Source organism: Ochlerotatus camptorhynchus, unplaced genomic scaffold (assembly GCF_037179485.1).
Source record: "Ochlerotatus camptorhynchus isolate MF236.1 unplaced genomic scaffold, CSIRO-AGI_Acam_v1.1 ptg000361l, whole genome shotgun sequence".
NCBI lineage: Eukaryota > Metazoa > Arthropoda > Insecta > Diptera > Culicidae > Ochlerotatus > Ochlerotatus camptorhynchus.
The window spans coordinates 14,740,521-14,764,058 of NW_027040849.1; the positions used below are offsets into that span (position 1 = coordinate 14,740,521).

General features: G+C 39.4%; 1 long non-coding RNA gene across 1 annotated transcript; it reads left to right on the forward strand.

Moving 5' to 3' along the window:
- The first annotated feature begins 11,231 nt into the window (after positions 1 to 11,231).
- Positions 11,232 to 11,570, forward strand: LOC135709709 (uncharacterized). The gene is made up of 3 exons (XR_010518358.1): positions 11,232 to 11,265; positions 11,363 to 11,437; positions 11,512 to 11,570. It is a non-coding gene; the product is annotated as an uncharacterized LOC135709709 (long non-coding RNA).
- Positions 11,571 to 23,538: the final 11,968 nt, after the last annotated feature.

The window sequence follows — 23,538 nt, forward strand, 5'->3', positions numbered from 1 at the left end:
TCGAAGTTGGGTCGCAGTGCTGATTTGAGAGAATTTCCATCTAAGGAAGAGTAAAAGTATCTAGTTAATGGAATTAGGTACAGTAATTTGCACCGCACTGCCGGTGGGGTTGCCAAGTCAACAAGCCGCGTAAACGTCCCGACTAATGATGCTTACAGGAAAACAGAAAAAAAACACAAACGGAACAAACGTTTCGCCAGCAGAAGCTACTGCAGTGTTGGTTGTGGGTTGTGGGTGTTTGATCAACAGTCTACTTCCTCCCCTGTCAGTTGCTTCCGAACCGTAGTTAAAGCGATCCGGATGTACGCAAATTGAAATGTATTTTTACACTACGGTAACGTCTTCTTCTTTTTCTTTTTACGCTTCTGTAGCGAGCGTTTTTCCGGATCTCAACTTAGTGTTCTAGATGCACTTCCACAGTTATTAATTGAGAGCTTTCTTTGCCAACGAATGCATTACTTTGTATATTGTGTGGTAGGCACAAAGATACTCTATATTCAGGCAAGTCGGGAAAATTTACAACCTAAAAAATCTCCTCGAGTGGATCGGGAATCGAAAAAAAAAATTGCCGATTTGAAGAAAAAAAGTGCATTGCCTCTAGCATGCTGAAATTACCGAAGAAGACATAATCAAAAAAATGGGTTTGGTTTGAGAATGAATTATCCAAGGGGTGGTCACTCTGCACGCTTATTTTGCGCCAAATTTTTTTCTCGGTGTGCATCAAGTGTGCCGGCAGTCCCGAAAGTGTTTTGATTTGCTTGCATAAACCACAAATAAAAAAAACTTCGGAATTGCACAATCCCGAACACGGAACTGTTGCGAGATGAATGGACACGAACGCAAGATGTATAAAACGCTAGGTATGTATCCGATCCGATCGATGTGATTACCGGTATCTCGCTGAGGACCTGCACCTGCAGCTATTCAGTATTCCAACCTGGACCCGTGAGAGATCGAGAAAGACAAGACCGACCAGAAGCAAGACTCCCCAAACGGTATTCTGGAGTGCGGGACGGAACGGTACATTAACATGGACATTAGGTGCATCCATGGCGGCTTCTACAACAAACTGAGGAATGCAACTAAGTTTGCGTTGATGTACTTCACCAACGAGTAGCGGTACGATGAGTCACGCTCAATTTTAAAATTTATAAAAGACTTCTATCGTCACTCTACAGAGCGGCTCCAAGAGCAACATCGACCACTGGGTCCTGTCCCGTCTGGCCAACTGTATCCACATGTCCATCAAGGGCTTCGAGATTTTTTTTTTTTTAGCTTTATTAGAGCGATTTTTAGCCGTTGGCTAGTTCATCTCTATAAAATGGGAGGCCCCAGAGGGGGTATCTGCCAGCAAATTTTGTTACGGAGTTGGCTTACAATTCATATGTACTAAAATAGAAGCAATTACAACAGATTCCAGTAAAAAGACTAACAATACAGGCAACGAGAAAAAAAAACAATCTGGTACATCAAAGTTAGGTAGGGTTTTGAAAGAGATCGGAGCTCCACCGTAGGAGAGGTAATCCCCCGTCCGGTAGAGATGTACCGTCAGCCAAAAGAAAGTTAAAAGGACCTAAATGTTGTTGTACAACCCAGCGTCCTTGAGGAAATAAATAACTGTCGCTAAAGTGGAAGGTTCGTTGCCCAGTATGTCCCTAATGCTGTTGGGAAGTGCGTACTGCTTCCGTAGTTGTTGGTATTGCGGACACAGGCATAGGATGTGTTCCACTGATGCAGTGATTCCGCAAAGGTAGCACATTCTGTGGAACTGCGTCCCACCAAAACTATGTGAGATCCTTGTATGGTCTGTCCTAAGACGAGAAACCACCTTCTGGTCCCGTAGTTTCGACATATCCGTCCACTTGCTCGTCGTTCCTTTGATTCTTCGGATGAAGAGGGATTGGGATTGGCACCACTCTGCTTCCCAGGCTTCCCACATTTTGCTGACTATCCATCGCTTTATGTCCTGTAGTGGCACTTCCTCGGTGTAACGGAGGCCAGCTGGTCCAGACCCTGCCAGGCTGTCGGCTTCGCTGTTTACTGGGATACCGCAGTGCCCAGGGATCCAGGAAAACACCGTGTTCGGAGGTGTGGCCTCCACAATACCCTGTATCCAGGGGTGAGTCATGGTCTCCGATGTAAGGGCTTGTATCACGCTGTACGAATCGGATAGCACCAGTATGGGCCGGTCCGAGGGTGTTGTAACGGCAACAAAGATGGTCGCAGCTTCGGCGGAGAAAACCGAGCATTGTGACGGTAGGCTGCTACTCATCGGTGCTGAAATTCCGGCTACTCCGGCTACCCCGGCTCGGGAAAGCGATCCGTCTGTGTATATGTTGGCATGGGTTGGGTAGTCCGAGCCTAGCAGTTCGGCTATTGTTCTCTTCAGCGCTGCAGAGTTATCTCCAGCCTTGAACCTGCTTTTTATCCGACTCTCGATTTTTGGTGGAGGTATGCGCCAACTTTTGTCTCCTTACGAGTGGACCTTGGCCACTAAAGGGAGCTCCGAATTGGCAGTCATGCGGAAGAGTCTGTTCCCCTCATCGAGGAGAAAGATCCTGTCATTTCCGGAGGTCATTGCGGTAAAGGCAGCGGCTTTCGTTGCAATTGCTGCGGTTATACGATGGCGGAAGGGCAGAATACCCGCTTCGATGCATGCGGCATCGGCGGGCGTTGACGGAAGAAGACCGGAGACAATCCGAACGTAGGTGTTAAAAGTTGGTGCTAGTATATGCACGAGATTTTCGGTGGCGATACACGTCATCTCAAGACCGTACAGTAGGCGACTATCGATGACGGCTCTTGCAACCCGGAAACGAGTGTCACGATTGTTAGACCGGTGGGGGCGAGAGATAGTGCGGATCAAGTTGATCCTACTGCGGCAGTCGTTCTTGATCGCCTTAAAGTGCTGCTCGAAGTTGAGGAACCGGTCAACAAGTACCCCCAGAATACGGACCGTCTTCTTCATTGGTATGGGCTGGCTTTGAAATTTTATAGATGGCCCGCTGACACGGTGCCGGGATGGACACACGTGGCATTTGACGCTTTTGATGGCCGAAAGCTGGAAACCTACCGCGCTGGCCCACCTGGTTACAGCGGAGACTGCTGCCTGGGCCTTGATCCTGTTACGTGCTGCTGTTGGGTCGGTAGTTACGATAAGTACATCTTCTGCATTCACGAAAATGTAAACATTTTTCGGCAGTCCTCCGAAAACTCCGTTCACGGCCACAAGGAAAAGGGTAACGGCGATAACTGAACCTTGTGGGACGCCCGTCTCTTCTCTGAAAAGCTGGGACCTCGTGTTGCCAACTGCGACTCTGAAAGAGCGATAGGTCGGGAAATTTTTGATGAAGTGGACCATGGGTCCACACAGCCCCCAGTTGACAAGCTGCTCTAAGACGAGGGGCGTCCACGTCCTGTTGAAGACCTTCGATATATCCAGCGAGACGATCTCGGTGTGGAGACCGCTATCGTTGGCACTCTTGAGGACCTCCCCTAATGTTGCAAAATAAGTTGACGTTCCGTACCCTTGACGGAAGGCGTGCTGTCAATGGTCTAGCAGGTTTTCGGCTTCAAGGAAATGCTTTAGCCTCCTGTTGACCATTCGCTCCAAGACCTTGGCCCTACAGCATGTCAAGGCTATTGGCCGGAACTTGCTAGCTTCACGGGTTGTTTCATTGGCTTTTGGGATGGGAATGACTAAGCTATCTTTCCACGACGCTGGATACGAGTTGGTGAGCCAGAGCTTGTTGAAAAGCTCCAGCATCCGTAGCTGGCCTGGCGTTGGTAACCTCTTGAGTAGAGGGTACCCGATTTCGTCGGGACCCGCCGACTTTCCGTTGCTGCAGCGGAGGGCATGCTGCAATTCCTGCCAGGAGAATGCCTGGTTGATGTCCGAGTTTCCAGCGTCAGAAGAAACAGGAAAAAAAAAACTTGCAATGGATGACGTCGAAAGCTTAGCTTTCCGCTTGAATTCGTCTTCGTACTTCTCGATGGCTGCGATATCGGCAAAGTACGAGCCGAGTTCGTCCGCTACAATTGCAGGGTCAGAAACAGCTTCACCGTTAATCTGTACGTGGAGCGGTGTCATGCGCCGTTTCCCACTGAGGGCGTTGACTTGCCTCCATAAGTCGGCCGAAGACTGTGACGAATTCATTCCTTACAGAAAGTCTATCCAGCTGGTTCGTTTGGCGACACGGATTTCTTGCCGGCATTGATTGTACGACTCAATCAGTAGTGACGAAGAGCGTCTTCGCGGTCGGTATGTCCGATAGGAAGGCGCTTTACACGGCGAAGTGCTTTACGCCGGGCTTTAACGGCTTTCCTCGTATCTTCATTCCACCAGCGTAGCGCTTTTCGCTCCGGAACGCTACTGGTCTTTGGGATGGTTGCTGTTGCTGCTTCGTATACCACTTCTGAAAAGTCTTCAATGCTGTTCGGATTACGCTGTAGTAACAAGGACTGATAGGCTTCACCATAGCGCCATCGGGGCCTCCGTGTTGTCATCGGGAAGATGGTGGTCGAAAGTTGAACTTTGATGGGGTAGTGGTCACTACCATAGAGATCCGTGTTCGCGCTCCACTGAGTTTTTCCGGCAAAGCAGCGGCTGACAGCAGAGACGTGGGCACACCGTCATTCTTCGGGAAGTTAAGGTCTCTACCCGGTAGACGATTCACACTTGCTTCTAACTTGATCTGAACCTTCTATCGCTCTGCATCTATTTAGCTGTACTAGCGGTTTCCGTGTACCAACGTGGATCAGGTAGCGAGTATTAGCGTGGTCCACTTCATCTGCGGTCGTCCCAAAGCGTTTACAACTGGTCGAACAAGGTGGAGACGGAAGCGTACGTCATGTGCAGCGACGATGCCACCAAGGACACGTTGGAGAGTTTCATGGAAGCAGCCGACTATGAGAACAAGATTCCTAAGGAAGTTCGGAAGAACAACCAGGAAAAGCTCGGTCAATCAGAAGCATTTTGCAAGTGTTTGACTATTTCTGCTCCAGGCATTCTATGGCATTGTTCGTCGAATCCCCTTTCGTTTCCTGGGCGTCGGAAACGACCGATACTGTAGTGGCAGCTGCACAATTTTTCAATTTTGCTCAGGTGTATTTGCCACCTTGTCGCTATCTGTGGCACTGGCCACTACTTCCTGAGCCTGGGCAATAGGATCTGCGCTAGAAATGCAATGCGTTACTTCACGGTTGCGATTCTAAAAAATGTTTATATCAACATCAATTAATCAATTTAATGTTGACACTTACGCACTGCTTAGGCACGGATATAGTCCAGTGTTGTCAGAAACTTTATAAATTGTGAAAATTTCACACCATGGGTGTCAAAAAATACCACTTGTTGTGTTTTGGCCCACTCGCACAGTGACCAACCGCTGAAAACGCAGTAGGCTCTGCCCGCGAACGGTTGGTTTTGTTTTCGTTGGCGCAGATTTCATCTGTTTTTCGCATATTTTTTTAATTGTACCAAATCAAACAAATATTAGTTTTCGCGTGTGGATAAGTGTAAATTAAGATCTATCACGTCTTAAGAAGTTTTTTTTAGTGATATTGTAATTAACGTGAAAAATCTGGGACAAGAATTTGTTTCGAGTAGCTGTGTGGCTGTGGTGTCGCGTCGGTTGGTTCTTCATTTCGTTTTTTTCGTTTTTCGATTCTGGTGCTTTGCCTCCCTCCCAAGAAGAGTTTTACCGGGTATTTTTTTTTCTTGGTGCTGGCGTTCTGCCTTCAGGAGGATGCACGCGAATGAGGTGTCAAGCAAAAATTCGGTGCAAATGAAAAATTTCGAATGTGATTCAAAATGTCGTGTTGGGTTGTAAAAACAACGCGGAAGATTTTTTAGATTATCGCGAGTAAACAAACCGGTCCTTTTATGGAGGCAGAATTTGGTGAGATCCATCTGATTTATAATCAATCATAAATGCATATTTCCATATATTACTAAATACGCGCCAGATTTCGAAACATCACATTTTGAAATCTGGAAGTGTGTTAACAGTACCATTATTCATATGATAACGGTAGTGTTTACATGCGGGGCTTATTGTATGTGAAAGTAACCTCGGAATGGACGTGAATTACCAGGCATTCTGAAATGGGTTGCTGAATCTACAGTAGAGCTATCGCTTTCTAACTCCCGGATTAAACTTGCTTCAAATTATAACATCAAGGATTGTTGTAAGCAAATTTCTTCCATAATACCACTGCCGGCCAGTGGGGGTTAGATTGAATACACACACACACACACACACACACTCGCACAGTGACCAACCGCTTTGAATTTTAGGGAAGTCCAGAAAAAAACAGCGAAGGAGGAGCTTATTTGAGCCATTTTCAAAACTTCAGGAATGTTTCAAGAACTTTACCCAAGTAACACATAAAGCATCTTTTTGAAAAGGAATTGTTGTATAAATGCATTATAAGTGATGCATAAAACATCCCACGTATGAGGTTTAAAGAAGTTTTCTTCATACTTCCTAGATTCAACATTTTCCAAAATAGTTTTCTTTTGCTTTTATCTTTTAATGTTATTTAAACGTGCATTTTACTTAAATAAAACAGCAAAAAAGGTTATCTTCCATTTAATTCCACTTAATTAATTTTGGTAGCCATGACAGATACGTATTTCGACTACAATGTGCAGTCTTCATCAGTGTCATTCCCACTAAAGAACTATTCAAAATTCAACCCCCTTAAGTACTCATCCCCTAGGTATAAAAGCCAAGATCACAGGTATAAAAATGAAACTACAATGTGTTGAATCGGAACCTACCTAACTAATTAAAACCAAAGATTTAAAAGATATAAGTATTCTCCTTTAGTATACTTAAATTTAAAAAAAAATCAATAAAGCATCAGGACAGTCTCAATAACATCAGAAAAGCTGCAGGAACTTTACAGAAGTTTCCAAACTTAAGTTGAGGGAGTTAAGTAGGTTCAATCAGTTATGAGGACTCAGACCATGATTATCAGGAAGCTTGCGCGAATTTTTTGGGAAGATCCGAGAACTCCAGGTTCACAGTTCCATTACATTCATGCAACTGTTGGGATCGAAGAAGTTTCAAAAATAATAGAACAAAACTTAAGAAAAATATCGAAAACTTCTCGCCAACTCCAACTGAGATTCAGTTGGGAAGTTTAGAGATCTTTAGGACAGTTTTATTCATTCCAGGGAAATTCCAAAAAAACATCATCAGAAGAGTAGAGAGAACTTCACGAAATAAAAGAAATTCAAGAGGGTTCACAAAAATTTTAGGAAGCAGTTTCGAGAAATAAAATAAAATACCGAGGGTTACGGCAAAGTTTCATGAACGATCTGCGGGATAGTAAAGGAACTTCTGTAAAATGGTGGGCATATGACTTCAAGGATATCCAAACAACTCCACAAATTTTAAAAAATCATCTGAAGATAAGTCTGCAGAACTTTAGGAGAACTGTGGAAACTTTCAAGAAAGCTTGCCCTAGAGATCTCCATGGAAGCTCTGAGATCTCAAATTCAGACTTTCGGGGAAGTTTAAAGATCTGTAGTTAGAAACGTGCTCAACTTGTTGGCTCCGCTCTGGTACTATTTTCGGTCCCAAGCTAATCGATGCACCCCTCGAAATATAGGAAAATCCACGAAACATTTTATCAGTCAAACTTTCATAGCGAATCAAAACAAACATAGTGTGGTGCTAGAATTTTGACTAGTATGGAGTACGCTTATAGATGTACTTGGGACCAATAGGCTAGTCAAGTACTGAGCCAATTTGAAATCGTTAGTTTCCTTTCCACCGGTTGGTATAGTACTAAGATCTAAAAGTGTAAAATTCGATAAATTCAGGACAGCACAATGTGCTTCTGGAAAATTTTGAGAAACTATAAGAAGTACCGGGAATTTCACGAAGTGCCGAGGAATTATGGAACATTCCAAGACTTTCAGAAATGTACCAAATATTTCTAGAAAACTGTGGGGTCTTCAGAGAAATATGAACATCAGGAAAATTTTCGGAACGTAAGAGAAGTTCAGAGAAATTCATATAAATTTAGGGAATGCCATGAACGAACGAAAAGTCTAGGCAAGTCCAGGGCAGCTCTATCTAAAACTTGGGTAAGGGTAAAACTTATCGGCAATCAGCTCCTCACAATACTTTAAAATACTAATTTAAACGTGACGTTTGTATTTTTGAACTTGGCTTTTCTCAGGGGATTTTTTTTTCCTTGTTTTGCTTTCCGTCGATCTTCCATTCTGGGTGCCAAATGTTACCGACGCACAGTGGCACAAATCTGAATAAAGACGGTCAAAAATATTTCCTACCCTTTTTCGACGTTTTAGAGACTAGTTGTGTTGCAAGAAGTTGCTCAAATGATATCCCGCATCTTTTGAAATATACACCTGAATAATATTTAGGCTAGTATTACACATCCAAATTCTAACTTTTTCCAGTTACGAGATAATGGTTTCATGTCTTGAACAAAATTGCAGAGCAATGGTGTCGCGACACCACACCCAACGCTCAAATTTTCAGGAGTGCTATTTTATAAGGTGATCTTCCAAATACAATCGGTTTGAGACTCCATCAGGGCTCGCCTACCCTATTTTCGGGCCATTGAATATGGCATCACAAAAACGCTTGATGGGCTATATATATATATAACATTGACTATTTCGACTCGAGATTTGACTGATACCCCTGGAAACCCAGCGCTGAACTTTTCAGGAGTACTATTTTATAAGCTACTCTTCCACATACAATCGGTTTTAATCCCTGCCAGGGGCCACCTACCATCTTTTCGGGCCGTTCAATATGACGTCACAAAACCGTCCGATGGGCTGTATGTATATAATATTGACATTTTCGAATCGAGATTTGCCTAGGTACCCCTCGGCATCCAACGCTAAAATTTTCAGAAGTACTATTTTATAAGCTAATCTTCAAAATACAACCAGTTTTATACCCCGCCAGGGCCCGCCCACCCTCTTTTCGAGCCGTTGAATATGACGTCACAAAAACGCTTGATGGGCTGTATATCACATTGATGTCGATAAAAAGCATTGGTGTATTCAGCAAAGTTGTGTATTTTAATGATGCCAACAATTTCTTAAAACATGATAAATTGATCAAATTTGAAAAAGCACAGATTTACTCAAAAAACCAATATTAAGGTAGTCTTAAAAGAAAATCAATTGTAGCTCTACAGGGTTAAGATGTAGAAATTTGGTGTCTTTAGCAAATGTTCATAAAATCAACTGTTCTGCAACTTTGTTCAAGACATGGAACCATTATCTCGTAACTGGAAAAAGTTAGAATTTGGATGTATAATACTAGCTTCAATATTATTCAGCTGTGTATTTCAAAAGATGCGGGATATCATGTTGAGCAACTTTTTCCAAGACACCTAGTCGAACGTCGAAAAAGGATAGAAAATATTTTTGACCGTCTTTATTCAGATTTATGCCACTGTGCGACGCCAGGAAGGCAGCCTGGACCTGGACTCTACCTATCGAACCATCTACGCATGGACCGGGGACCAACGGCTTTACTTCTCTTCCGAAGGAAGGCGTGATCAGAAATGTTATGCTTCAGAAAATCCCGGCGGCGTCGGCTAGGTTTGAACCTAGGCCTTTTGTGATGAGAGGCAATCACGCTTACCACTACACCACCGGCGCCACTTTTCTCAAAGGATAAAGTTAGGCCGTCTTTTGATCAGCGTAAAAAAAGTTATGATCTTAATCTAAACTTACCCTTGATGAATGTCAAGAGATGAACTAGCCTATGGCTAAAAATCTCTCAAATAAAGAAAAAAAAAAAAACCCTTGATGAATATATCATTTAGCGGGGCCGGTGGTGTAGTGGTAAGCGTGATTGCCTCTCAACCCAAAAGGACTGAGTTTAATACCAGTCCGCGAACCTAAAGCCGTTGGTCCCCGGTTCATGCTGTATATATATATACAGCAATTCCATAGAAAAAAGTTATAGTGGGTCTCAGAATTTCATGAAAATTGGTATAGTTCTTCCTTATCAAAAAATATTAGACTCGTATTTTTTTATTGCGCCATTAGGGTGACCATTTCCGTGTTAGGGTGGTTCAAAAAATCATGTTTTTTCAAAAATGTATTTTTTCAAAAATTTATAACTTCTGAACCTCTTGACCGATTTTTACGATCGACCCTTCAAATGAAAGATGTTTTAATGTAATTTTAAGAAAAGTTATGAAACACTCAGAGATATTTTATTTTGTAGGAAAAAAATATGTTACAAATGCTTTTTCTTGATTTTCACTGCGAGGGTCTTCAACAACTTCTTATTTTAGTATTTTTAATTGAAAGATCATTTAATTGTACATAGCATATCAGCTATGTCGGAGAAGCAGTTTTGGAGATACATTTTTTTTTAAATAAAAATTATTGTTCCACAATATATGCACCACACGTGCATGGAAACGATGAAGACGCAAGGTAGTTCACAATGCGTCTCCATCGAGCCACAGCAGCTGTGACTAATGAAATCTATGAGTAACTTACAAGCTGGGTGCAACATTCAGTTCAAGCTGCGGGCCGTTCATAAACCACGTAGACCAAGTTTTAAACATTGCAGATCCTACCTTTCTCTTCGTATACTCAAATTTTAAAGCATTTCGTTTCAATACTCCTCCCATAGGGCCTTTTCCATGACAAGTTGCGAAAAAATGCCACACGGCAGCAATGCCAAAAAATTTTTGCATGTTGCATCAGTACCTAAGAGTCCAAGCTGTACCTCATAGGTATATCACTCGTTCGTAGGCAATGACTTTTACATAAGCTCCAGCCCAATAGGCTTCGCGGTGATAGTGACATTTGGAAATGTTTGGTGGTGTTTGTATTTGTTCGCCATATTCATCTATTTACCTGAAACAGCTGTTTGAAGTGACGTCATTGTTTACGAACAGGTGATATACCTATGAGCTACAGCTTAGACTCGTAGGTATATCACTCACTCGTAGGTACGATATAATGCTTCACATAAAACAACGAATGTTATGAAAGAAATGATCAGTTAGAAATCAAAGTTTCCTACTAGAACAGTTGAATTGAAGAATATCTAAAAATTAAACGTAAGTGTTCAATGTGTGATGTTTGGATGTTGAGTTCATGTGCCAGAAAAATCACCAATAAATTGTACGATTATGCAGTGGAAAAAAAGATTAAAATAGATGAGAGTAGCTCCTTCATTTGTCAACGATGCTACCACAAACTATATGCCGTTGCAGGACCATCCAGAATCGCTGCTGCAGGTACGTTACTTGAAAATTCATGTGATTCTTCTTTAAATTTCAATTCTTTTCTTCTAACTACTAACTTAAACTCTTCTTTTTTGCAATCATTTTGCAGAGTCCATCGAAGCAACCAGCATTGAATCAATTTCCGTTGCGGGACCGTCCAGAATGGTTCATTTTCCCTGCCAAGGTAAATAATAAAAAATAAATCATTTGTATGTTTTTTTTTTCTAATAATCAATCATTTTTTATATTTATTTTCAGAATCAGTGGAAACAACCTGTTCTGAATCGATCGTTACTACCTACAACGCACCTTTGTCGGACGAAAATGAATTCCTTATACAACTTAAGGATAAATATAAAGAAACAAGAGACAGCAATGAGCGATACAGGATTTTAACCACACTTCCCAAAAGTTGGTCTACATATAGAATTATGAAGGAGTTCAATGTTTCCCAACATATGGCCAACCAAGCAAAAGCACTGCAGCAAGAGAAAGGAATAATGTCGGTGCCTGTAAAGAGGTTAAGCAGAGCTTCATTAGGAGAACCAACGATAATGCTTGTTCGTGATTTTTACAATAGTGACGATATAAGTCGTGTTTGTCCGGGGAAAAGAGATTATTTAATATCTAAAAATGATGAAGGCGAAATCTATGTACAAAGATTAGTTTTGTGTAACTTGCAGGAGGCGTACTCCATCTTTAAAAATACATATCCTGATATTAAAATAGAATTTTCCATGTTCGCCAGTAACCGTCCGAAACACTGCATTTTGGCAGGGACAAGTGGCACGCATACCGTATGCGTTTGTATATATCATCATAACGTTAAACTTATTTTTAAAACACTACAAAGCAGACAATCACTGCCAGATGGTGTTGATTCCTATCACGATTTGTTTAAAAAAATAATTTGTCAAAATCCAAGTGAACAATGCTGGCTGCAGTGTTGCAAAAATTGTTCAGGAACGCAAATTTTGGCCACAGAACTAATGACTATTCTTAGTAACGGACATGTTGAATCAATACAATTCAAACAATGGCGTCAAGTAGAGAGATGCATTATGGACTTAGTTGAAATGGACACATAGGAATTTATTGATACTTTTTTAGAAAAATTATTCAATTTATTGCCGCATAACTTTATAGCTGAGCAACAGGCAAATTACATGAAACACGTCAAAAGCAATTTGAAAGCTACAGAATGCATCATTATCTGTAATTTTTCGGAGAATTATTCATTCGTTGTGCAGGATGCAGTTCAAGGCTTTCATTGGGCGAACGCCCAATGTACTATTCACCCTTGTGCTATTTATTTTAAAGACGAAGATGTCGTGATTTTCAGGAGCCCGTACAAAGTTGTTTGCCTGGGGAAGCTCCATAGTTTCTGGTTGAGCGCCGTGCGAAATGCAGAGAAAGCCAGGGGAACTCTCAACCCCTTGATGTTCTTCCGATTTGCTGCTGACCGAAGTCAATCACTGCTGCCGAAGAGAGAGCTGCTGCTGTAATTATCGCTTGTCCGGTAGACACGCCGTCCGTTCGTAGAATGAGCCTCAGCACTAGACTGCTGCCTTATTTATAGCTGCTTTTGCCGGTTGCCAAACGCAACCAATCACCACGCTGTACATTGAGGAGAAATCTGGGGAAACTTAGCAACCGTTCGCTATACATCCGATAGTGAAACTACCAAAGAAGAATCTAACGATTTGAAATTTACTAGTTTTATTGCAATTGCTGATTTCACTAAACATAAATCATGTCGCAGTTCGTTTATTTCTTGCACATTGTCTAGAGTTCCTAAAATGTAAATTACCAGGCTTACAACAGATTTACTTTTTCTCAGATGGATCAGGAAGCCAATATAAAAATAAGATGACCGCTTTTAATTTATGCAACATGCAAAAAGATTTTGGCATTGCTGCCGAGTGGAATTTTTTCGCAACTTGTCATGGAAAGGGCCCTTGTGATGCTTTGGGAGGCGTATTAAAACGAAACGCTGCGAAAGCGAGTTTGCAAGGCCACCATATAACAACGGCCCAAGAACTTTACTCATGGGCTATTTCTAAGCCAGATTCAAAAATACACTATCAGTTTTTTTCGGAATCCGATTACAATAAAATGGAAAGAAAATTGAAAAACCGTTATATACATGTGAACCAAATTTCGGGGACACAGTCATTCCATAGTTTTAAGCCTCAAAACGAAAAGTATATTATTGTCAAACGGTATTCATTTTCAACGGTAGAAAAATGTGTGAAATTGTAATTAAAGAAAATAAATGCTTCATGTTTTACTTATTTTTCTTCGACCTCGTCATTATTTGTAGCATTTAAGTACTTCTCCCAGAATTTTGATACCAAAATTAATAATGTCAAACTGGGGCCTGTTTTAAAGCCACGAAGACTTCAATGGGGGAGGGGAGTCCAGCCACAGTATACGCTCGGTAAAAATATTTTAAAATTTTAGTAAAGTATACGAGGGGGGAGGTAGGATCTGCAATGTTTAAAAATTGGTCTACGTGGCTTATGGACAGCCTCCAGGCTGAACTGAATGTTGCACCCAGCTTGTAAGTTACTCATAGATTTCATTAGTCACAGCTGCTGTGACTCGATGGAGACGCATTGTGAACTACCTTGCGTCTTCATCGTTTCCATGCACGTGTGGTGCATATATTGCGGAACAATAATTTTTTATTTAAAAAAAATTGTATCTCCAAAACTGCTTCTGCGACATCGCTAATTTTGTGAAACGGTATGTAAAATTAAATGATCTTTCAATTAAAAATACTAAAATAAGAAGTTGTTGAAGACCCTCGCAGTGAAAATCAAGAAAAAGCATTTGTAACATATTTTTTTCCTACAAAATCAAATATCTCTGAGTGTTTCATAATTTTTCTTAAAACTACATTAAAACATCTTTCATTTGAAGGGTGAATCGTAAAAATCGGTCAGAAGTTATAAATTTTTGAAAAAAGACATTTTTGAAAAAAAATGATTTTTTGGACCACCCTAACACGGAAATGGTCACCCTAATGGCGCAATAAAAAATACGAGTCTAATATTTTTTGATAAGGAAGAACTATACCAATTTTCATGAAATTCTGAGACCCACTATAACTTTTTTCTATGGAATTGCTGATATATAATATGGCATCACACGTCTTATAAATTTACACGATCTATATTTTAAACTTGTAGGATATATGACGCTCCATTTATGTGCATCATAGAAACGTAAATGAACCCAAATTTTTTAGCTGTGTAAAACCAAATTTCTCAGATAATCTCTCAAAATTTGACCAGGAATCATGAAAGTTTTTGAAGAATAAAAAGTCAGTAGTTTGCTACATTTCATTTTGTTACAGAGAGAAATCAAGGCATCCCGCAATCAAATATAGAGCAATTCCCTACGAATTCGCAAAGCGGTTAATTTTTGTATTTTTTTTTATTTGGTTGAAAAATTGCAGAAACGTTCCTTATGACCGTCTATGCCATTTTGCATCTTCATATTGCCAATTAGAATCCAGCCTTATTTTTTAAAAGGGTTTATAGAAAAATATCAAGCTTATCTTCAGATTTTTTTTACTCGAAAACTGTTTGCCCGATCGGTTTGGTGTCTTACGCAATGTTGCAGATAATGGATGAGACTATTTGAAAAAAATATGCACTCTAAAAAAAATTAATTCAAATCAAATCTTAAAAAAAAAATTCTCAAAAATGGATTTTTTTTATATGTTTTAGGGGACAAAAAAAGACATCTATGCACTATAGGTTAAAATGGAGAAATGATGGACAAAAAAGTTCTGTTTAAAAAAAAAACTCAAGTTTTTGGAAAAACATCTAAAACTTGGTCCAATTACTGTTTCGACTTTATATAATCAAATTTACATTTAAAAAGCGTTTTCGAGATGTAGCGGTTTGAAAGTAGATATTTTTATGAAATGTTGGTAGCTTTTGGCCATTTTTAAATGTCTTTCGCGGTTCTCCAGTTCCGACAATATTTTTTTTCAAAAATATCAAAAAAAATTGCAATAAAAATGCTCTTGGTGGCTCATCAAAATATTAATATCTTCTAAAATATAAAAATAAAACAATGCGACCTTTTTTCATGCACCTCATAGGTATAAACTTGTTGCTAAAATGCCAACATGCTACCTATTGCTAAGCAATTCATGGTACCAAGCGGCTGGGTTTTGAATTACCTACGTCCATATATAAGCCAAATCTACATAAGAAAATAATTCGCTGTGTATCTGTGAAAGTAACCTGCTTAAGTTCTGTAATTCAGAAGACGAAGCGGTAGTTAAAATGAATACTTTTCATTATAAGTGCTTTAACGTGTTTAGTGTTAAGTGTATTAAGTTGCTCGAAAAATTGCGAAATATCACGGATATTAATATAGGTTAAAATGGAAATTGATTGATCTGCTCATGCTCATTACAGCTAAAATGCTACTTTTCGAAATTATTAAATTATGAGATATTATAATTATAATTTTTATATGTTAGATGCAAGAAGAGGAGGTAAACATTGTGTATGACAAATAAAACCTGCAAATTTTGATTTCAACGGGTCACAATTAGTGATTAACTATAATGAAGCTTACTCACTCATCACGATTACTCGTTACAGCTAAAATAACTCATTGGCCCTCTCAAAGCAAAATTTACAAGTTTTATGTTCCATACACAAACTTTACCTCCTCTTCTTGCATCTTACATATAAAAATTATTATTATTATAACAGATGTATTCGATAAAAATTGCAAACACATATTTACTCTTTTAAATTTGTCGAACCTCTTAACGGAATCCCTTTATGAAGAGGTTTGAGTGTGTTGGTTTATTTCCTTTTAATTCCGTTATAATTGCTTATCTTTTGACAGATACGCGTATTTCGTCTACTACTTGCAGACTTCATCAGTGCCAAGTGCTAGTGTGGTGTAGTAGTGGTGTTGAGTATTTGGCATTGACGAAGTCTGCAAGTAGTAGACGAAATACGCGTATCTGTCAAAAGATAAGCCATTATAACGGAATTCAAAGGAAATAAACCAACACACTCAAAGCTCTACATATTTACTCATCTAAATTAAACCGATTATCGGATTTTATTGAGACACTTCTGCGTAAGCTCCGTAGACGTAGGCGCGTTGATTCCGACAGCTGCGAAAAGTTAAACATGCATCAATACCACATAAGGAAAGATCGATTTTACGTATGGTTTAGTTCATAGATCAACATTGATTGCTGTTTAAAAATGTAAGTACTTGAACACTAAGAAATAAGTTAACTCAAATGCTTTAACCGCATATATAAGAGATTTCGCGTATTGAGAGAATAATATAGTAATCGAGTACAACAAACTCAGGGGAATACAATACCTCCAAAAATTTTAAAGTTATTAATTGTCACATACCTCTACTTTTACTTATTTCCTAAACTATTCCTCTCCTTGCTAATCTGCTTAATGCTGGTGCGTTTTCCTTTTAAAGTTCAAGACTAAATAAGAAGATTTATTCTACAACTTTGAAGGTTAGTTGCCTCCCTAAGCGGACCTCCCGCATCCTAATTATTTTGTTAATCTACTTAATGTCATTAGACTTTCTGAAGTTTTTTATTAAAGTTTTTTTTAATGATTATGATATCTCATTAGTCTAATTTAATAAATTATTAAAGCTCTAATACACCTAATCAATCATAACCCATGCTTTATTAAATGCCTGCACTTGTGCTTGTAATCTAAAATTAAACGTGTTTCAAGTACTTTTGATTTAAGCCTATACCTATTTATTATATCTTAGTTCGACCCAGGTAACACCTTCATGTGACTAAAATGCTTCATTTTGAAGTTAGTTTCCTAGCTGATTTTTAAATTATATGCTCCAACTATGCTCACACGCTTCCTCTATGTCGCACCACAAAAATACGTATGGGTATGTCACAATAGAAGCACGCCACAGTGGAAATCTCGAGCCATAGTTCAAACACTTATCCCAAATCAAAATGAAGCACATATTAGATTAGTTACAATACCATGTACAAAAATGATGTTTAACATTGTTTCCTGAGTAATACTTCAATGAAAACAACAATGAAAGCTTGTCACGCAAATAGAAGGAGCACCGTTGGGCACTTTCTGAAATATTTCAATAGTATAATTCCCTTGCAAACCCAAATAAATCTATCTGCGTAAAAATAAATAAAATAAGAGTGATTTGCGGCAAAACCCGCCAGTATCACACCCAACGTCAGTGCCTATACGTAAGCGTACTACGACGCGGCTCTCACTTAAAGGAGTAACAAGTGTGATACTATCACTGCTAGACTAGATCTTTGGTTCTCTCATGCAGTGGTTTATCAGAGAGTTTTGTTTTTTTAATTCTTTATTAAAGAGATTTTTAGCCTTAGGCTAGTTCATCTCTAGTCAGTTGGTGAGGTCTCAGAAGGAGAACCTCCTACGGAGTAGTTGGACATGGTAGGCTTAAACTGAATTTCTACTGACAATGCCTGGGGGGAACACCTTCATGAGGGCCAAAAGACTCATCCCATGTGATGCCCCTCCGGCTGCTGAGGCTGTAAGGTGACAGCTCTCCTGGATCTTCACGAAGACGACAACAAGTTCAAAATGAATGACACAAATCTGAACGAGACGACACCGTGACGAGGTCCAAAGGCTCATCTCGTGCGGTGCCGTCCCGACAGTCGAAAGAAATTAAACATATAAACAAATGAACGAGTATACAAACGAATATAACAGCCATGGTTTTCCTAGATCCCATGGTATAGGTTAGCTTCCCTGAGGAAAACTAGCAGGGCGTCTGCAGCGGGTGAATCCTCTCCGAGTAGGTTCCGGATGCTGGAGGTGATCCCATAGGCTTCCCTGAGGTCCTGGAATTCAGGACAGATGCAAAGGACGTGTTCAACGGTGGCCGAGAAATTTATCAGAGAGGGGAAGCTTAGTAATCCCCATTGCCTGCCCATGACGCCATTCTATCGCGGCATGAGCCAGCAACGCCGACCATAAACCTACCGTCTCCAACACTCCACTATAAAGCATGAAATTAAACCCGCCCACCAACAGCAAGGTGCAAAAACTAGCCAAGGGGAGGGATTCCATAAATTTCAAATCATGTTATCATTTTGATATCAAAGCCTAACGCTGATAACTAAAATATGATTATTTAAAGTTTTTAACTAACCTTGCATCGTTAATAAATATATGGTGAATTTTTCATGATAACAACTGATAACAAAACTGATCAAGGCTGATAACTAAATAAGTTATGAGATAACAACTGAAAACAAAATGATATCTGGGATAACAAGACTTGTTATCTAGATGATATCGGGTTGTTATTCTACTTTGCTCGGGAAGAGTTTGAAAATTCTATCATCGAATTTGTCCCACGTAACAGCTCATTTTCTGTCGAAGAATTTAGTCAAAGCAGCTTCGCTCAGCATCCCAAAATCATCTGATAGGATTGGATCCAAAGCTGTCCCATGGCGTAGTAATGAAGTTAAAGAAGCCATCGGTAAACGTAGGAAAGCACTGTGCAGACTAAAACGGTTAAACGACGAAGATCCACTTATCGAACGAGCCCTGTCTGAATTTCAAAAGGCACGAAACGAATCAAGGAGAACCGTGATGAACGCAAAGAAATCATCATGGGATTCCTTTGTAGCTTCATTCAACCCCCACCATCCTAGCAGATAAATGTGGCGTAGAGTAAATGCTTTCTGTGGTTAAACATCATCAAGATGTGTGCTTAAAGTTGATACCATCGAGGAGCCCACTCTTATCGCTTAGAATCTAGCAGATTTCTTCGAAAAAGTGTCACAAACAACCAACTCGTTTCAACTAAACGAACGAACGGAATCGGACGAATGATCAAATTCAAAATTTTCTATCTGACCGTATTTTCAGGAATTCGCAGGAATCGAAATCCTAGTCTACGCCAACGACGTAATTCTTATAGTAACTGACCTTGATCAGAAAAAGTCAGGAAAAAATCTAAAAAAAGCAGCCAGGATTCTGAAATGGAGCATACACGTAGGCCTTACTATTTCAGCGGAAAAATCGAGTCTCATGCATATCTGCAGAAAGCGCAAACACCTGGAAACCCTCGAAGTAAAAATCCACAACATACCACTACCAATCGTACAGTCGGCAAGGCTACTCGGCATTCATCTTTAAAAAACTTCAACTTCAAAAAAACACTCCTCTGAAGTTCGCGATAAATGCCAAACAACGATCAATTTCATCAAGACTGTCGAAAATTGCAGGGACGGTGGAGCAAGGACAACTCTTTTCAAGGTTCTTAAAACCGTTTTGATTCCAAAAAATGTCTTTGGAGTATGTCCGTCTGTTAGAGATAGGTGGTGTTTTATTCGGATACGATGGTCATGGTCATGGTCAAATGAAAATTCTGATGGCAGCTTTCCTTCAGTGCGAAGAACAAGTCTTGCCTATAAAAAACTTACTGGTGAGGTTTTGCCTGAAATAGCTCCCTTAAAGAGAGTCGGTTGAAGGTTTTGGAATACACGGATACCTCGAGTAGATTGGACCCTTAAAAAGCGATATAAAGTAGGGGAACCACCTGTGATAGCATAAAAAGTATATCTCGATCTGTGCCAACATAAATATCTATTCCATAGACGTTTGTTCACGGATGGCTCTGTCGGTTTTGGGATATTCTCTGAAGCACAAAAAACTCACTTCCAGCTACCCGCGATTTGCTTCATTTTTTTCAGCAGAGGCCATGGCCATCCTCCACGCTACAACTAATTTTGTCAAAACAAACAAAGCCACCGTAATCTTCACAGATTCTGCCAGCGTACAAGCATTAGAGAAAGGACAATCACGACACCCGTGGAATCGAAATCGAAGCAGAAAGCTAAAACATCGACTTCTGTTGGATCCCGGGCTACGTTGGAATATTAGAAAACACCACAGCAGACGATTTAGCCAAACAAGGAAGATATGGAGATCTTTTGGATATTGCAGTTCCCGGTGAAGACGTTGTCAGACGCTGTAAACAACAAGTTCGACATCAATGGGAGATCCAATGGAATAACGGCAGTAATTTTCTTCGAATTTGTAAACCATCTACACTTGCTTGGACGGATCGATCCTCCTCCACGGAGCAGCGGGCTCTCACTCGTTTGAGAATCGGTCACACACGCTTAACACATCAGCACCTCTTCAACAAACAAAGCAACATGTGCCAGACATTCGGTGAACAATTTAACGTTCGTCACCTCCTGGTTAACTGCAGGAAGTATGAGCAACATCGGCAAGAGTGTCAACAATGTTACTGAAATATTATATTGTTATAGAGTTGAAGGATCCAAACCTTTGAAATTCTTACGGAAAATAAATTTCAACAACAACAACAACAACAACAACAACAACAACAACAACAACAACAACAACAACAACAACAACAACAACAACAACAACAACAACAACAACAACAACAACAACAACAACAACAACAACAACAACAACAACAACAACAACAACAACAACAACAACAACAACAACAACAACAACAACAACAACAACAACAACAACAACAACAACAACAACAACAACAACAACAACAAACACTGTCCATTAAAAAAAACGAACTAAGTGGACCAACAAGTGTGCGTTACTTGATTTGCTTCTAGGTAGTGATTGAATATAATCGATGGACCAAATTTGGACAGGTTAAGTATACTTGGAGATGCTTAACGACAAATATCAAGCTTAAAGTGTTCATTTTTATACGATAGATGAGGAGATGAAAATATAGTGTTGATAGTTCCGTTGGAGTACGGCAGTGTCAAAATTGTATATAGAGAGTAGAAAGCGAGCAGAGGTCAATTTTGGGTATCTCGTATATTGAAGTACGAAAGGACCTAGTATTTATAAAAATATAGATTTTAAAATTATGATTAATATTAATATTTAATAAACTATTTTGCAGATTAGTGCAATAAATTTAGAATTTGTTTATATAATCTAATTTATTATAAATAGCATTGTTTTTAATAGATTATTTATAATCATGAATTGATACTTTATTATTAGTAATTTTGTAGTAGTCGGAGTTGCTTTTTAACTTTATTAGAACGTAAAGTTTTAGGTTATATCCAAATTCGGAAAGGACCAAATAAAGCAGGGTTTATAGGATTATGACAACCTTTTAGAGATGCTGTAAAATTGTTACTAAGGAACACACATATTCTAGATTATCAAATTATATTTTGTATTATTTTTCTCTTATTTTTTCTTAGTTTTTTTTTTTTTTTTAATTTGAATATGTATCCCATATGTATGTAAGGTAGTCACCATCCCTTCAAATATCTTGTCTTGTATGCAGCTCCACTTAATAGCAAGATCAATTTGAGCTACCGATCTGAATTCACAATATCGCTGTATGAATGGCCAAAAACGGAGGTGCGGACCCGTAAGCAGAGACACTTACACGAAATCCACGGGAATTTAAGAATCTCCTTCCAACGATACGATCCAAAAAATCGAATAACACAATTCGCAATATTGTATATTTACTTATTAAGCTTCCTACAGAATGGTTTGTAAAGAAGGGCGCGTCAATCTCACTGAAACTGCTGAAGTAGAATTCACACCACCACAATCGAATCGGTAGGATAAAGAAAATGATAGTGTTTATTCCCTCCTAGACTCCAGTTGTCATACCACTCCATCGTCCAGTCCCAGGTCAAATGATACCCTGATGCTCCCTCCCAAACTAGTATTTATTTATATAATGAAAATATATGTAGTGGAGAAATGAAATATATCAAAACATTAAATATGAAATAATGAATATACATTTATATATATAAAATAGTTGATATTCTGCAATGAAAACAATAATTATTTTACTTATACTAAGATGCAGCTCTAGGTTTCTTCAGCTCACAATATCAAGTGGATGTAACACTGGAAATTTCAAGGTTATATTAAGCAAATACATATTTTTATCTCTAATTACAAATAATGTAAGGATGTAAATGTAAAGTGTTAAGTGTGATGTATAACTACCATGACTAACAATAAAATGGGATTACGAGAAAAATAAAGGAAAGATCTCACCCGATATGTTGCAAAGGGATCCATGACATCACGATTATTTCGAAGAGCTCCAATAGATATGCTGCCGCTACTTCTTCAACTGGTGTTAAAAACAGCACTCTCGCCTTTTGGTTCTCACACAGTAGAGCAAACCCAATCAACCACGAAATACACTCTAGAGGGATTCAGAAAAAAGGACTGCATCCACTTTCCATCACCAATCACTCGCGACGCCAGCTCCTCACCGGCCGAATCAACTCGCGACCAACGCCGAAATCAGAACCAAACCAGGGATGTGTTCATGATTTAATATATAAATAATGCTCATGTTTAAAGTTTGCCATACAAGTGTATCCGCGGCATTACACTGACCAGCAGACGATCACTTTTGTAAGCCGTAAACTCGCTGATTCACGGTAACGTCGACCACCGAATCACCACCAAAACTCGCGACGGACACATTATCAGCACTTTGCCCGGCTAATTTGCCAACTAGACCCGTGTTCAAACTCGCACACGGTGACGAGACTCTCGATAGAACTACACGATGGAGGCGTGACATCCGAACACGGTGAACCGGCCTCCCGGGAGGCAATCGCAGGCACACTTACGCTAGTTACAAGAAAAAACATCCGTGCAAAGAAACGGATCAAATAAACGAATTTGAATATGTATCCCATATTTAATTAAATTATATTAATTAAGGGTTTTTTTTATGTATTACAATATGAGGTGATTATACTGTTATAGTGGCTGGTTTATCTTCTAATTTTAATTATTCATTATTAGGTGGGTTACGAGCAGTTGCTTGATCTATTTCATATGAAGTATGTTTAGCTTTAATTGTATTAAGTTATATTTTTTAATTGGTTATTGTATTTTTTTAATTTTTATTTATATCAAAAGTATACTTGATTTATAGTATTTTTGACCTAGGACTACGTCTTTCGGGAAGATGGGGGTGCACTTTATGAAAACCGGCAAATTAAATTATGAAAGATGTTGAACGTTAATAACTTAGCTGCCCCAGGACCAATTTAAAAAAAATATCACCAATGGATCAGAAATGTTTCTACGCATCGATAACAATGCTTTGGACTGTTGATTTTCAAATTGAAACTATTGAAAAAGTGGTAAATTTCAAGCATTGCCTAAAAGTTTCGAAATAACTAACAAATCCACCAATAACGTACATGCATATGCTGCT